This window comes from Eutrigla gurnardus (assembly GCF_963514095.1).
Source record: "Eutrigla gurnardus genome assembly, chromosome: 14".
Taxonomy (NCBI): Eukaryota; Metazoa; Chordata; class Actinopteri; order Perciformes; family Triglidae; genus Eutrigla; species Eutrigla gurnardus.
In genome coordinates, this window is record NC_139937.1 from 25,134,152 (window position 1) to 25,147,865 (window position 13,714).

Below are 13,714 nucleotides of genomic sequence, written 5' to 3' on the forward strand. Positions count from 1 at the left end.
ATTAAAGGCTACGTCAGACATCTGCGATGCTCTCGCTTAATTGCCTCAGAGAGCATTACGTCGTCCGTCTCACTAGAGAAGAGATGGCTTTATCCAGTTGGACATGGATGACAAAGGATAAACGGGGATCCAGATGTTTGTCAGTATTGTCACGGCGTTGTGTATGTGTACTCTTTGCTGGTAGCAGTGTTTTCAAGATGTTTAAAATGTATAAGAAGTAATGGATTTCAGTGCACAGCTGCATCTGCTTTGTAGTTATTACTGTGTTTACATCGGTCAGAGCACGAGAACGGGCCTCCAGCTGTTTACACACTTTTATTGCCCCCCCACATCAAGAACGCACAAAACCAAATGTATGCCGTGTATGAACAGAAAACACAAAACATGTGACTATTTACAGCACGAGTAATGGATATGTTCTCACAGCTGGCGAAGAAGAGGTCACCTGAAATCAGATGACCAGCGCTCACCCGTGGAAAGTACTGTTTTAGTACTTCTAGTTCATATCTCCAAGATCTTCAATAATCCTTAAACATCATACTTGATAATTAAACACTGACAGGGAATGTTTTACTACACTTTTACTTTTTCATACAGTAAAATGGCATTGTTATTGAGAGTATTTATTCCTCTGAATGAGTAAAAGTACCAAAGAAGTAATAACTTTTAAAGGTTCTGCAGGGTTTCAAAAAGGAAGTGCTGGATGTGGCAAACAAAGAAGTGCTAATGCAGCTAGCGTTAGATTATGAGATATTGTATATCTAGTGCAGGAGTTTGAAAGGATTCAACCTCAGAGGAGCATGAACGGTAACTATCTGTCCTTTAGATTTTTACATTTTATTTTGTTAAATTTACAATTTAGGGAATTATCATTTATCTGCTGGGGACAATGAATATAAAGACTACATTTTGAGTCAGTTGAGTTAGTCTGGAGGGTTGGACCAACCCACTGATGGTTATCCCCTATAGCTGCCAATACGACTGGGCCAAAAAGCTAAATGTATACCTGATATTCAGTGTAGTGTATCCTATTTGAAGCAGAATACTGAACAAGCGTTTCCATTTGTTTCCGCCTTGTCAGACTCCTAAAGGCGAAGGGGAAGATGGGATTAGCAGCATTATGATTTGTACTTTCAGATACGCAGAACTAAGTTCATTTTAGTTGGCAAGCAGTCAAAGCAGGCCTCGAAACAGAGAGCGGTGCCCACGTGAGCAGCAAGGAGGGGAAAACATCTGTTGAAGCTTTCTTTACTCATTTGAACTTCTTTAGTCTTCTTCCTCGTACCCGACTGTCGTTAAAACAGAAGATCTGAAGATGAGAAACACAATTACGATCTCGTCAACCACAAAAGTGTATAAATCCTCTGAAGCGTCCAGATATCCGTGTCTTTGTTTTCATTCACTTGGCGGTTCAGTTGATTCCTCTTAAACTGATACCGTGTGACTTTGAAGGTCTCTTCGACACGATTCCTTCATTTAAGACCGTAAATGAAACGAGGTAACGAAGCCACGAGTCCCTGTCGTCGGCCCACATTAAAGACTCCCGACAGACGGTGGGCTTTCAGATGTGGTGGTTCGACTGGTGCCAGCAGAAGCAACGGCTTTGTTTTGTGGTACTTTACACACAGCGGGCCCCGATAGCCATCGGAGAACATGTCGGGGTTTAGCGCAGATAATCATCACGTTCCTCTCAGCACGTTCCTCTCAGCACTCAAAAACAGAAAATATATGACGCAAAATGCATTGAATTGGTTTAACCTTTTGGGGGAAAATGTTTAATCCTTTCCCAAAGTGAGATAAGGAGAATATTGTTATTTTTGTGAGTTTACGACAGGGCTGGAACCAGGAACTAATTAGCATGGCTAGCATTAAGGCTGGAAACAGTTAGCCTCAACAGCTAACCAGCTGAAACCCAGCTGGAGAAACACATTTAATGCTCTCTAATTAGCATGGAGCTTCCTCATTTCTTTAATGAGAATAACAAAATGCTTAAAGAAGACACAATGTGTTAATTACTGAGCTGATAGGTGTATTTTGCTAGGCTAGCTGATTTCCCTGTTTCCAGTCTGCTGCATTCATGCATTATTCACACTAGTCTTGTAATCAAAATGCATAAATTAGCCAGACGCTTGAGATGCTAGCTTTGGACAGAGCCTGGCTAGCAGGTGAGCGTCAGTATGCTAAGCTAAGTTAACCACCTGCCTGCTGACGTAAACTTGTTTCTCGCTATTATGATCGAGGCGATATGATGTGAATGTAGCCTATAAGCTAAGCTAATGGCTCTCCGGCTCCAGAGTGATATCAATCTTCTAATTCTTGGAAAACAAATATTTCCAAATAAGAAAACATTATTGCATTGTTCTCTGTTTCCCAGAATAAAGTTTTTTTGTCGCCAACACTCTGCTCTATAATGACTCTTCCCAGGAGGTGTTATTATTACTAAAGCCTCCCCCGGACCCGGGGCATAACCCCTCTTACTCATAACCATCTGAAACGCCGTGGTGATGGTTTACAGCTGCTCGCCGTCTCCTCGTGACCTCGTCCCGTTACTGTGAGAGAGTGAGACGTCTCTGTTTCTCGTCTCCTTTAGGACGACATCTTGGGACCCTCATACATTATGCGGCTCGGTCTTCAGTTCGGTCTAACGTTCCTCGCATACTTTGCCTGCACATGGAAGCCCTTATTCCCCACCCTTTCCTTCATATTGAGCAAATGTAGATCTGACCGAACTCATCAATTCGTCAAAGTGGGAAATCCCAAAAAATCCCTCCCCCCCAAAAATGGCGCAAGAGCGAGTGTGTCATTTGCAAACTGTCCGCTAACTCTGAACATCTGGCCCCACGGGGAGGAAGGGCGACCCTGTCAATGGGGGCCTTGTCTCCGCTGTCAGCGCCACGAGAACGAGCCCCGCCACAAGGTGAACAAGGAGGCATGTGTGTGTTTTTAAAACGTGCATACTGGGACGACCGTTGAGACTCACGTTATTTGACTTTCTGTTCAATCCGCCCTCAAAATGAGCAGCTAAATGTGAGCTTCATAGGTGTTCATGGAGCTCGACGATATCCAGCTTATTGTGGAAAAAAGGTGTAATGCAGATGTGCTTATTACATGTACAGTTCACTGCTGTCTCAGGCCGACTGTCAGAAGTATAAAAGTGTAAAAAGTAATGCACATCTGGTGAGATCAGGAATATCTCACAACTGATCATTATACAATAAGTAATAGTTCATGTGTACATGCATCCTAAATCCCACTGGAAACGTTCATGAAAATCTGCTCAAGTCATTAGGTGTGTTAGTATTTAGGGGCTGATCCAAATTATAGGGGGGGACGTCACAGTTCCCCTGGGTTGATTGGAGGGTTATTGAGATCACCTGTTGTGCAGGGTGTGGGGGATACAGCTGGGTGCATTTCCCCCTCTTGGCCAATCAGGTTGGACGACGCCCCTTTCTTTAGGGCTTAAAGAGGTCTGGGACTCTGATCGATCCTTGATTCAATGCAGACTCCTGGTCAGGCTTGGTGTCAAAACCACTTCACATAACTTCATAATGTCTAAACCCTTAGACGAGAACACTGCTGTCCTGCGTGAAGGTCCTGTGTTTTTCTTGGTCTTTACACGACATCCTCACACTCATAGCAGAAGAATTTCCTCCGAGCGTCTAAATGTGACCCAGATGGCTTTTCCGTCTCACGTTTTAGTTGCGTGAGCGTCCGGCGTGTCTCGTACCGGCGCTGCAGGGTCGGTGTTTCACACGCTGGGAATGAAAAACAGCAGGATTTTACCTTCCAGCAACTCTGAGACTTCTTTGTGGTCTTAACTTTTCTGACTGAGGGGGTTTTTGAGCATTCTGAATCCCAGCTGGAGTAAATATTAAAGGGCACCTTTCCACGAGGTTGCCTGCGTCACAGCAGACCTTAGAGCTGTTTGATAATCTATCGCCTGCAGGCTTTACTTTTATTTTGTTTATTGGTTTATTTCCATTGAGATCTCCTTTTATACACATTTCGGTATCAAAGGCACATTCTTTCATTGTGAAGGCACTCGTCAGATTTGTTTCCAGCGCTATATTTCTGGTTGGGAGCCGGTTCTCAACCTTCTTTACCGATAAGCTGAAATCTGTGGAATCGGTGTCACCGCAGGTTGAATGATTGTTTTCTTTGAACTCTCCTCTTGCCATGAAAAGAAACTCCAGCAGCCTCTCCACAACAGCTTGTTAGAACGTGTTTAACCCCAGTTTAAACCTTGATGTGCCACAATGCATTTATGAACTATATGAACCACAAGAGAAAGTTTGATATCACATCAATCCTGGTTAATTAAAATGCAGAAGACGTCTTTAATGCTCCTCTAGTTTTACAAAACATCAACAGGATTATGTAGAATCACATTTAATCTGGTTTCTGTTCCGTAAAGTTGATCTCCTTTTATTTTGGGATGCAAACATGGTCCTTCAAAAAAAAAAAAAAAAAAAAAAATCCCTCCTGATCCTGAGAGACCAGATGCATCTTGTTGACTAATTATCTAGCAGCCCATTTCTTGCTGGCACCTGTGTGTGTGTGTGTGTGTGTGTGTGTGTGTGTGTGTGTGTGTGTGTGTGTGTGTGTGTGTGTGTGTGTGTGTGTGTCAGTAACACCTGCTGAGTGATTTAAATGACCCTGATGACCTTTAAAACCGCCTGGAAGGTGCAGGTGATGAAATAAAGCTGTTTGGCCTTTAGCCTTTTTTTACTTGAGCATCCAGTGCAGCGTCTCACTCCTCCTTTATGTAAACTGGTGTCTGACATTAAACACCTCCATGTCTTTAAAATCTTCACTCTTACAGGATTTCCTGCTGTTAGCAGAACATTGGGCTGACTATTGTATGAAATGGGTTATGGATATGCTTAATCATTAAAAAAAAAAATCAATTGAGTATAATGGAGCCGCTCTCACATGGACCGGAGTGACCGAACTGTTTGGTTTTTATCCTAATCCCAGTTGACAGAATCAGGTCCTGACCTCTGAGACACTTCTGTGAAGGAAAAGAAACAGTGTGCCATACAGTCTGATTGTCTTTACATTACCTGCCTTCCTAATGGAAACTATAGAGAGAAAGTGAGTGTGTGGAATCCCAAATGGAGACGAGTGCTGATCGTCTGAGGGTGTTAGTTCACGACTCTCGCAGCTGTCCTCACTCGGAGAAACGTAGCTGTGTGTCTTCACCTCTGTTGTTTGGACTCGCTGTCTCTCAGACAGAGAGACATAAACAGTAGAGACACATTATTAAATCAGATACTGTACTTTCCCGATGGAGAAAGTCAGAGTGATGACGATATCGTGAAAAATAACAGTTCCTTTTTTTGACCGGAGGAAACACGTAACCTCATGTGGATTATTATTATTATTACGTCTCTCTCGTCTCTAATGTAAAACATCGTCCATCTCTGTCCGTCCGTCACTTTTCAACTTCTTAAAGTATTTAAATCTGGTGCAGATATTCATGTTCCCCTCAGGATGAAACGTCAAAAGTTTTTAACATGTTTTAATTTGTCCAAATTGCGAAACAAATCTAAGAATTCCCATCGGCCTCAGCTGCACTGTGTTTCACGCCAATTAGCAACTATGCTAAGATGCTAAGCTAAGATGGTGAACATGGTAAATGTTATTCAGCTGAGCCTTAAAACACAGCTGCTCATTTGGCAGTAAACGTGCCATAATATCAGGTATGTTATTTTAAGTTTTTTCTTTTTCTTCATGCATCATCTGCGTTATAGAACGAGCTGTGAAATGTAATGTCAGGCGCCAAAAACCAACATTGTACTGCATGTTTCTTCATTAATGTCAGCTATAGACAGTCAGCTTTTGTCCAGAACAACCAGGAGCTTTAACTCTTGAAATAAAGTCTGCTTTTGCTTTAGGGTTGGTAATTCGATTATTACTTCATTACTAACTGTTCAGCATCCTTAAAACAAAAAAAAAGAAGTTTGGAACAGCTCTTTCACAACTTTCCGAGAGCCAAACAGATTGAGGAGGCAGCGAGTGTTGGCGTCGGCCGTGTGGGCGTTCAGCAGCTGAATCATTTACAGAATTCAAAATGATTTTACTTGACATGCGAGAAAGTAAAACGAGGGTGCCGAGAAACCACGAGGCTTCACGCTCATCTCCATGCCAGTAAAGAAACCAAGATTTACCAAAAAATGTTGAATAAATTCTGACTCTCACATCCTCCTCCTTCATCCTGTATCTGTCGGTGGCAAACAGCCCTTGGATTTCCTCTCTGCCCTCTTCTAAAAGGCAGCTTTGGTGTGTGTGGGCGGTTCAGACGCTGTAAATATTGTCTCCAATCAAAGAGTCAAACTTCCGAGCTCGGTCTTAATCTCCGAGACGCAGATCAAAGAACAGGAAGCAGCGAGCTAAGTGACGGGGAGAGAGATCGCACGTCTCTTCAACTTAGAGTGAAGAGACGTGCGTTTAATGACTGCTTTTCACACATAAACAAACATGGATTCATCCGGGTTGCACACAGCGTGTTGAAGTGAGACTGTTGACATTATTATTGATTATAAGCACCGCTGCACCACAAGTTAAGTTTCACTTCAGGTCATCGGATGGAAATCTGACTAAAACCGCCGAATGTCATGCTGTTCCTCCTCTCGAAGGGTCAAAAGGGTTTTTGTTTGATGCCTGAAATCAGACTTTAACCTTATTTTCCATGACAAACATGTCGGTCAATACTTGTGCATTTTGAAGCTTTTACGTGTTTTAATGAAAGCGGTTGCTAACGGACTAAGTAGGATGACCACAGCATAGTTCGTTCAAATCTTAGCATTAGCTTTTTAGGAATGATAATAATAATCATAACGACCAAAACTTGTAAGTATCATAAACGTTAATTTGCCACAGAAACAGTTTTCTGCAATAATCTGAAAACCCAAGGTCATAAAAATCCCATTGGCTTTTTATGGCGGCAACCACGGCGATGCTAACTTCTAGGTTGCCATGACAACAATACATCATCCCTGCAGGACTCTATAGTAACTGTTAGAACGCCCAACGGCATGCTGGGTCGCTAGCTTGCTAGGTGAAGGGAAATGCTAATGTGGGCATTATGTTGTAATTACCACTTGGTACCAGAGGGGCCGCTGTTCAGCAAAAAGTTTACAGAACCTGAAGGTGATTTTTAATAATTAAAAGTTAAGATTTTCATATTCAGTAAAGATGGGGCTTGAAATTGAATGCCACAAAACTTAAGAGCATAGATTTGAGAAATGGCACTTTAATACAAGCCTTGCAAGTGTGTCAACATTTGATTTAAGGTCATAGGTTTTATTTGGAAGGTATACCTTATTTGGAAGGCACCACACATACTTTCACTTTGTTGTTGCATGAGAAAAAAAGAACAACCCCACCTACGACAGTACTTTTGTTTTTACCCGAGTGTTTCTGGTTCTCTCTCAGAGCCATCACTCCTCCCACAGACAGCCAGATAGAGCCGGAGGTAGTGATTACTGGTTTCCCGGGGTAACGCTCAGGTCTATTCTGGCTCCGCCGGGGTGAGGTGGGTGTGCACGGCGGTTCTTTATCCTAGACACCGGTTGACAGGCGCTCATACGGGGGTGTAGCTCTTGCGGTGGTGTTTTTCATCCCCAATGAGGCATGGGTGGAGTGCCACTTACTAACAACCAGGATTCTCCCATCGGTGCCAGACACCCCGGTGAGGAGAAACAAGTCTGGACCATTACTCCGGCTGAACGCTGGCCCCAAAAGTGAATTCCTGAGGGGGTTTGGTTTGGGATCGGTCCCATCCTCAGCTGCTGGTTTGCTTTACACTTTCATAGCTGTGTGCAGGAGCTGATGGATGGAGGAGGGCTGAAGTCTCCAGATGTCTGATTATGTCCATGTTTGGAGGTGCACTGTGTCTGCTACCTGGTTGTTTTTCCTCAGCTGGTGATTGTGTGGTCATGTGGTGTCTGTCAGTCATTGTGGAGGTTAGTCAGGGATCAGTCTGGACTCTATTATAGCAGCTCTTAGAGTCTCCAACGGTGTGTTTATATCGTGTTTGTGTTCTGCAGCTGCTCCATCGGTAATAAAACACGCTTTCCTGTCAAACTTGGCCGACATCGCAGTCGCGTTAACGCTTCCCTTCCACCATCGAGCATCATTCATAAGAAGCACGCGCTGTTTGAAAATCATTTAAGATTATAAATAGATGACAGTGTGAATTACAGCACTCGGGTTTGTGTACTTTGGCTGGTTTAGATGATGAAAATGAAGACCTGCTCCTTTAAATGCCTGTTTAAAGGCGGCGGCGGCTGAAAATTAATGCATTTGAAAAATGTGGCAGCGACGCTATATAATTTGTGAAAGTGACGCACGGTGTTTTGTGTGAAGTTCACTGAAATAACACGGACAAAGGAGCAGTTTCCCCCGAATATTACACAGATAACATCTCTTCCTGTGTTAATTGAATTCAGAAGCCCCAAAGAGCCATTTCATCTCTGCTAAACACTTTAAACTGTGTGTGTGTGTGTGTGTGTGTGTGTGTGTGTGTGTGTGTGTGTGTGTGTGTGTGTGTGTGTGTGTGTGTGTGTGTGTGTGTGTGTGTGTGTGCGTGTGTGTGTGTGTGAACCAAAGCAGGGATTTGATGAAACAGAAATAATAGTTTGTGGAGCTACAGAATTAAAAGTCGGAGCTCAACTGTGTTTCCAAGCTCTAAATCTGGTCACGTAGTTGGATTTATACAAATTAAAGGTCCTATATACAAGCTTTCTATCGCCTCTCGGTGGCCCTCAACATGGTGACGCCTGAGCTAACAGTGGTTTCCATGACGACGTGACGGGGTATCAGCTGTAACCCCACGTATGAGCTTTCATTTGCACTTAAAGATGAATTGCTCTCAGAAAAAAAACCATGCGTGTGAGTAATGAATGATTTATCTTCTTTATCTTCTTTATTCCTGATATTATATTTTACTCATTAATATTTAATTAATATCTTGCCATAATACATTTTCATGCCATATGTAAAGCACTTTCCATTCCATGTGGTTCCAAGGTGCTGCATGAATAAATAGCTTTTCTGTTCCTGGAATGAAGACTTGAGTCTGCAGCCTCTCTGCTGAGTCGTAATGAAACTCATCTCTCTGTTGAAATGCTTTGCTCCAGAGCCCACGCCACATCTCTGCTGTTGTAAATGATCCCCGGTATAACGGTGTCAAATCAGCCTTCAAAGGGGCCTGGCGGTTATTTATGAGGCCGTCCCACTCGTCCATCATCTGCACACTCAGCACCTCAGCAGCAGGTTAAGAGGCCTTCGTCCAAACATCCAAACACCTGGAGCATCAGGAAGAGCTTCAGACGCTGGACGGGATGGATGTCCAGGGGGGGGAGGGGGGACCTCGAACCTCTCAGAAGGTCACATGATTAGTTTCCTCATGGTTTTTACGCGTTCGGTTCGCTGCCAAATGAGGAATTGTCTTTTTCCAACTTTGAAAGGTGTCAGCTGTGTTTATGCTCTAATATGTATTAAAACTGGAGTTTAGTTCAAAGCTTCAAGCTGTGTTTATTGTTCTCACTTCACACTTGCATGCATCATCTCTCTCTCTCTCTCTCTCTCTCTCTCACACACACACACACACACACACACACACACACACACATACACACGCACACACACACACACACACGCACACACACACACACACTGCCCCACTGCTTGCACTGAATACTTTGTGAGCCTGTAATGTATTATTCCTCTCCACTCCTGTTGTCCCGGGGTGAACTCGCCAGTAGAGCTCTCCAGGTCGGTGTCTGGCCTCCGTCGGGCCTCCGGGCTGAACCGGACCCCTCATACCAGACCGTCCGACCCAGCGGTTGTTGGTTCTATCTCCGGATGCTCAACGCTGAAAAAACGCATTTTTAAGTCAAGTAAGAAGTGATTTTGAGCCCCTGAAGGAGAGAATCTGGAAACTGAAGAAGCAGCTGCAGCTTCACATACTGTGTTAAAGGAGTCATCACCTGGTTTTATACGTATCCAGCCCCCCTTGGATCGCTTTGGATCAATTCGTAAAACTTATTAGAAAAAAAAAAAAAAATTTTAATCAAACATTGAGCTTGTTCTGACCCTTTTTCGTACCGCGATTTTATCACGCGAGATTACGCGCGAGGTTTTGACTGGTCCGGATGTGCATTGTATAATATGTAATGAGGCGCGCGTTGATTCGCCGCAGGAAGGACAGAGCCGGGGGGGCTTGCCTGCATGCAGACTCCAAAACATAATGGCGGCGCTTCGGCGATTTCAGGTAGCGGACGGGGCGGGGTTGGGTGGTGAAAGAGGGGTGGGCTTATGCAAGTAGCCTCCACGGTGACGTCACCGAAGGCGCAGAATCAAAATCTCGTGCTTTAGGAATGCACACCCTTGTGTGCTATTCCTGTTCGGAAAAAGAGCAGAAGCGAAAAAACGGCGCCACTTTCAAACTCCAGCCTTTCAGGCAAGTTTCAACTGAGGTCAAACACAGATATGCATGTTTTAACAAGAGAAATTGCGATTTCCAGGTGATGACTCCTTTAAATTATTTTTTTTTTAAATCTCATTAACTTTCAATGAAACCTAACCAGAGGAAACTGTTTGGGTTGGAATCCTTACAGATGGATGCTCAAGGTCATTATTCTTGGACGTCCATCCATTTAATTTCCGTGTTGCTACGCTAGCTCGGTCCTCGTGTTACAGATAATGCTGCGGCTCCTCCGACCGGAGAATGAGGTCTCAGAAGGGAGCGAGTGGACTTCGTGAACCGTCCAGGGGGGATCATGCAGTCCTGCTTGCTTTGTAGTCGGACCCACAGCTGCAGCGCCGGAATTTCATTCTCTCCGAGGATTTATTACATTTCAACCAATGAAGCAAAACAAAAAAATGGGATAACCATTCGTGAGTGAGCAAAGATAAGTTAACAAAGATGAAAAACCTTGTTTTATGAGAAATCTATTCAAATCAGTCCAACGAAAAATTTCAATAATAAAGCACACAAATAGATAAACATGTCATGGCTCTCCATCTGCTTGTTTCTATCCATGTTTTCAGTTTGGTTTGTTTTCGTGATGAAGTGAGCAGCACGGGCCGAGGAAGAATCATCTTTTTGACTTCGGCTAACAATGAAAGGGGGCGTTCGGCCTTGACGGAGGTTTCTTCTGGTTTCTGCACTGAAAAGCAGCTTCACATCCCATCGCAGGTCCCTCATGACATGGCTGATAAGCGCTGTGGTAAATGAATGCTGATCTATGAAGTTTCCTCCGAGCATGCAGCCTCAACGTAAACACCTCGACACCGCACACGCTGATTACAAGCGAGGCAGATGGTTTCCACTCCGAGGGAGTCGTGTTTTTGCATTCCTCCGTCATGGGAGAGCTGGAGAATGCAATGCAGCACACACACATTCACGTGCACACACATATTCACGTGCACACACACTTTTAGGGGTTCACTTACTGCTTTCCCTCGCAGGTGTTGATGTAGTCAGTGTGCTCGAAGGGACCTTCTATCAAAAGTAAATGGCTGTGAGAAGCAGATTTTTTTTGGCTGCGTGTGCATCCAAGCTTCACTCCTCACTTCACAAGAAAATGATAGTTTTCCATAAATCACCGAGGTTGAAGTCTGCACATTTTTCTGTGTGTATCATTTTCTGTGCGACAGACGTGCGATCACGCTGAGAACAAAAGGTTCATGAACTCGTTTCTAATTGACGGTGATATATTCTCAGCTGTGCCCGAAGGAAGCAACTCATTAGCATAAGAGGGTGCTGTGATCCGGGCCGACCGTGCTCAGACAAAAAGACGGCTTTGTCCTGTACGTGTCGGCTCCTGCTCCTTTAAGTCATTAAGCACTTCAGCTGCTCACCTCAGGTGTGCAGCTTCCACTGAAGTCCAGACGCTGACAGATTCAAATCTCTAGACATGCCAGACACGTTTCCTGCTCTTCTCTTATTCCACTTCAGTTTGAAGAGATCTGCCAGAAGAGAGCACGAGAGGACAAAAACCCCTCGGGACTCGAACTTGTGACCATCTTTACATGCTGCTCATTGACTTTTTTTGCTCCGCTGGTGTCAAAGTGCTTGTTTTTTCTCCAGTGAGAAGCAGCTCTGCTTGTTATCACACGTGTCCTTGTGTGTTGATGTTCCTGCAGGGGTTTGTTCCGGTGAGGAGGTAAACGACCAGCCGGGCACAGCGGCCGCCGCCGTCCACATGGATGCCTCCAAAACCCCAAACTGTTGATTTTGTCAACCATGAGTCAACAGTTCCCAGTGGGGGGGGAGAGGAGGGGGGGACAGCAGGACGGAGGGAAGGAGGAAAGGAAGTGCATCGCTGTTGAACAATTACATGGGGCTTAAGCTCCCGGGGTGGGGGATAACAGGAAGCGGATGCCTGAGTGATTCAGAAGCAAAAAAATAAAAATGACTGGCTGATGGTGTGTGTGTGTGTGTGTGTGTGTGTGTGTGTGTGTGTGTGTGTGTGTGTGTGTGTGTGTGTGTGTGTGTGTGTGTGTGTGTGTGCAGGACTGTGGTGTTGGTGTGCATGAGTAATGGTGCACATAGGAGGCAACACTGGAAACCTCTCTTCAGAGTACCAAATCTGCAGCCTGCAGGCGTTTACAGCTCAGTTAGAACCCAACAAACAGCTCAGTTAACTTCAGATTTCACTCATCGTTGTACGATGGACGTATTTTACCGTCTAATCATCCTCCATAGACACTTTTTAAACACGCTCAGCAGCCTTCGCTTCTTTTCAAGAAGCGTGTCGCTACATTCAGTCTATTCACACACATTCATAAGGTAAGGTAAGTGCCTTTATTGCAGTTATACATTGTACATTGCGATGGTCAGATGGAGGGTTAGTCCTGAACACAGCAGAGGAGCCGCCTGCCCATCAGGATCTCATCTGACTCATTCACACGGCGACGGCGAAGCCTTCAGGGCCGACTTGTGGTTCAGTTTCTCCCCAAGGACTCTCCGGCATGTGGACTGGAACAACTTCCAACACCTTCTGGCAAAAGTTAAACAACTTCTGGCAAAACGTTGAAGCGATACAAGGATATTGAAGAGAATATTCTGGATCATTGTTGGGACAATCCAAGCTGACTCCAGCTGTTCATCCTCAGAGGAGAAGGAAGATAGAAACAGAACCAGCAACAGGCAGTGAGCGCATGATGCTTCTTGTGGAGCGTTCCCATTGGCTCCCGGCCTGTTGGGTCCTGTCCTCAGCTGTCAAGTAAACCTGCACTCTCTCACTTTGGACTTTTCGGCTTTCCAAACTTGGCTCTGCTGTCTGCACCACTGTGTTATTATCTCCATTACACTCCAGCAGCACCTCCTCTGGTCTCCACCTTAATGAGAGGGAGGGAGGCGGGGGAAAAAGAATCATCACTGCATCGCTGGGTACAAATACCCAATCATATTTGTCTTTAGGACATCTGTTCATCCCATCCTGATGTTGCCAGGCAGCTCCGGTTCACTGTGGGAAACGCATGAACACAGACAGATTGTTTGTTGACGTATTATTAATGCCAGTTTCTATGTCGTTGCCGGCTCTCCGAGGCTGGATACAACTGTTTTGAGGTTTCCAGTCAAAGTGGCCTAAAAGCCCACATTTCTGCTGGATGTTTCCCTTCAGCTTGTTCTCAGCAGTCGTAAATACCAGCGAGGACTCGTATTTTTAGTCCACGCCTGTGGGAGAGTCGAGGCTCA